Below are 2,982 nucleotides of genomic sequence, written 5' to 3'. Positions count from 1 at the left end.
CTAAAGATAATGGCCATTTTCATTCTTTCAACTATGTCCTTGGTCTCCTTGTGCTTTTTGATGTTAGCACCCAAAACTTTGTCTTCATCAGGCTTTGGAAGAGGAAAGTCCACTTCTTTCATCTGAGCAAAGTCTAGGGGGTTCTTTGTGGAGTCCTTGCTGGATCTAGTGTTGGGCTTGAGAACTATAGGTTTTAGATTCTTGAAAGAAGTCTCTCCAACCTTATTCCTCCTTTCTGGCTTGTGCTCCATAATGATTGGTTCAACCTTTGTGCTTTGTTTCACATATATTGATTTATCTTGTGTTGAGCCAAACATTTGTTGCACCCTTTCATCAATTCTCCTCCTTTGCTCTTTCACTTGAATTTCAGCTGCTGCTAGCTGGATTAGGTCAATTCCATCAGGCTTTCCTTTGATTTGCATAATTGGAGAAGTAGTGATGGCAGGAACTAGCACTTTAGATATCTGGATTTTTGTAGATGGCTCTCATTCCCCTTCCCTTTTTCTTTCCCCTTTTTTGTTATCATCAAGGAGAGGGGTCAAGCCTTGTGCCTTTGCCAGCTGCATAAGTAGACTTGTTTGAGATTGTTGGTTGTGAAGAATGCTGGCCACAGAATTTTCAATAACTTGGACTCTGTCTTCTAACTTAGCCAGCCTCTTTTCAGTATTTGAATCCTTTTTCAATCTCAACAATAAGTCCTTCATTGTACCATAGGGCATGACTGAATCCAATTTTTCAGAATTGTAGGATTTCAAGTCAGCAATATCCTTCTTGAGTTCATCCACACTCTGATTCTGGCTTACTTGCTGCAACTTTATGAGATGCAGTGAGTCCAGGTGAGCTGTAAGGATTGCCTTGGTACCAACATGTGAAGTTTTCTGAATGGCCTGTTGGATAGTACTGATTTGTTTGACTAAGGAGACATTGAATTGCCCTGGTGTAGACTCCTTTGTCAAGGCCCATTCAGGTAAATTTGGAATAGAACTAGGGCTTTCATCTCCCCCTAAGTTCATGCTTCCATCAAAAGAAACAGAGTCATCATCATCAGAATTTATTCCAAATTCCTCAGATGACTCACCAGCTATAGAAGGCATCTTGTTAATAGTAGCTTTATCCCTTTGAAGAGATTCTGTTGTATATACTAGATGTAGTGTCTTTTCTGCCTCCTCATTGCCCTGAGCAGCCAACAGCTGATAGGCTGACACAAGATGAGTAAAAGTGTCAGCATCCAAGGAAATGTTATCAATTACAGCTTTGTAATGTTGCTGAAATTGTCTTTCCTTTTCAGCATCATCCACAATCATTGACTCATTAGCAATGGCTGGATCCACCCTTATATCTGCTGTACCTGCCTTTCTCTCTTTTTCTCTATATTCTTGCATCAGGGGCTCCCCTTGGCTCACACTCCTCACTTCCTCACCTTCACCTACTAAGGTGGTACTCCTCTCACTTACTTTTGCCATGCTGGAAGAAATAGCATGCATATTTGAGCTCTCAATCTCTCCTTTTGCCTGGGTGCAACCCAGCCTCTCACTCAAATTGTCACTCCCTTCCCTCAGTCCTAAAAGTGATTGTACAGTAATCATGTCTTCAACACTTGGAATTGTTTCAGTTGTGTGTGTAGAGACTATCAACGGATATGAAATAGCCGTTGAAGGTGACACTGATGGTATCAACGGATAACTGCTGTTAAGCTTATCCGTTGAAGAACAACCACTTGTCAACGGATGAGTGATATCCGTTGAAGAAGGAAAAGAAGTAGAAATTGAAAGTGATATAACTGTTGAATCTGTGTGGATTGATTTGAGTTTTGGTGACACGGATCCTTCAATTACATCTGAAAGAATTTGCGGGTGATCCAACAAATCATCTAAAAGATGATGATCACCTGTATTTGAGTGGGGCTCCTCCCTGAGTTGTAAAGAGGGAGAATCAGGAATTGATGGGAATAACATATCCACATCCAGAGATGGTGATGAAGTGTGTGGTGATTGATGTGTGTTAATTATGAGAGAATGGGGCTATGACTCCACATTTGTTGGAGCCACATCAAACTGAGTTTGAGAAGGCATAGATACAGATGGATGTATCTGTGCAGTGTGTGCACCCTGTGTAGAAGATTGGGTTCTAGCCCTCTTTCTTTTAATAAAAGCTTTTGTTGGTGAGTGTTTGGCTTCTGTGTCCCTCCCTTGTTTAATCTGTGTTCTTGGTTGGGAACTATTTTCAATAATTACATCCTTTTGGGAGAATGCAGCTAGGGTTGTGCTAGTAACCTTTTCAACCACCACAGCTTTTTGAGAAACTGTGGCTTGGCTAGCTTGGGAAACACTTATTTCTCCTTCCTTATCCTGGGGGTTTCTTTGATGTTCACCCCTCCCCTCACCACTCACACCCTGTTCACTCCCCTCAGGGTTAAGGGTAGGTGTTACAACTATTGTCTTTTGAGAAACAACAGAGGTGGTTTTCTTTGTCTTTGATTTTGAAAGTTTAGTTTTGGTGACCTTGGTAGGAATCTGTTGGGGCAATGTCACAGATTCCATGGGCACACTAGAAGATAAAGAAATAGAAGGGTTGGAAGAAGTAGGAGTTGTAGAAACAATTACCTCACTCACCTGAGGTGCATCCATGATTGGTAAATATACCAATGGTACACTGCTGTTGAGATCCATTCTCAATAAATCTGCAAGAACTCTTTTCTCTTGTGCCCAACACTTGAGTTTGTTATTCTCATTGGTTATGACCAAACCTTCAGCAAAATGGTTAGCCAATAACATAAAGAATCTAACATAATAGATGTTATTAGGTCTATTAGCTTTGTTACCTAATCTAGTACCCAATTCTAGCATAACATAATTGCTAAAGTTGAAATACCTATCAGAAACAAGCATATAGAGCATATTAACAAGAGATGAAGTTATGGCATCAAAATTACTAATTTTCCCAGAGAAAACCTTGATAAAGGCATCCCCAAGAAAACTCCAT

The sequence above is a fragment of the Apium graveolens genome, chromosome 11 (genome assembly GCF_009905375.1).
Source record: "Apium graveolens cultivar Ventura chromosome 11, ASM990537v1, whole genome shotgun sequence".
Lineage (NCBI taxonomy): Eukaryota > Viridiplantae > Streptophyta > Magnoliopsida > Apiales > Apiaceae > Apium > Apium graveolens.
The sequence above is the reverse complement of the archived record's forward strand: the minus strand, read 5'-3'. Positions refer to the sequence as shown.